Source organism: Epinephelus moara, chromosome 16, assembly GCF_006386435.1.
Source record: "Epinephelus moara isolate mb chromosome 16, YSFRI_EMoa_1.0, whole genome shotgun sequence".
In the NCBI taxonomy this organism is placed as follows: domain Eukaryota; kingdom Metazoa; phylum Chordata; class Actinopteri; order Perciformes; family Serranidae; genus Epinephelus; species Epinephelus moara.
In genome coordinates, this window is record NC_065521.1 from 3,290,554 (window position 1) to 3,291,004 (window position 451).

Consider the following 451-nt stretch of genomic DNA (forward strand, 5'->3'; position numbering starts at 1 on the left):
GTTACCTAAAGGAAGCATATATAGAGTAAATAGGATTGGTCCGAGCACAGAACCTTGCGAAACTCCATAACAAACTTTGGTACGTAAGGATGATTCATTATGAACATCAACAAACTGAAAACGATCAGATAAATAAGATTTAAACCAGCTCAGTGCAGAACCTTTTAGAGCTAGTTTTGTTATGCTATGCAAACGTCAGTTATTGTGTGAGGGACTTCGGTTTTACTAAGATTGTCATAATGTGTAACTCTCGANATTAAGTGATCCAGTCTCTGCAGTAGAATTTGATGGTCAATTGTGTCAAACGCCGCACTAAGATCAATACAGTTGAGTTACATACCATTTCCTGACTGGCTGCGATAAAAATGCCATACTACAGAATCTCAAAAGCTTTGCATGTTAGCATTGCCAAGGATTGTATCCAGATTTGAAGTAGATTTGATTGAATCAA

At 37.1% G+C, this 451-nt stretch overlaps 1 long non-coding RNA gene across 1 annotated transcript in view; it reads right to left on the reverse strand.

Annotated features, from left to right (window-relative positions):
- LOC126402627 (uncharacterized) overlaps positions 1–160 on the reverse strand; it is a 12,935-nt gene extending 12,775 nt beyond the window's left edge. The window contains exon 1 of the long non-coding RNA XR_007571250.1: positions 6–160. This is a non-coding gene — a long non-coding RNA (uncharacterized LOC126402627). The remainder of the gene's footprint in view (positions 1–5) is intronic.
- Positions 161–451: the final 291 nt, after the last annotated feature.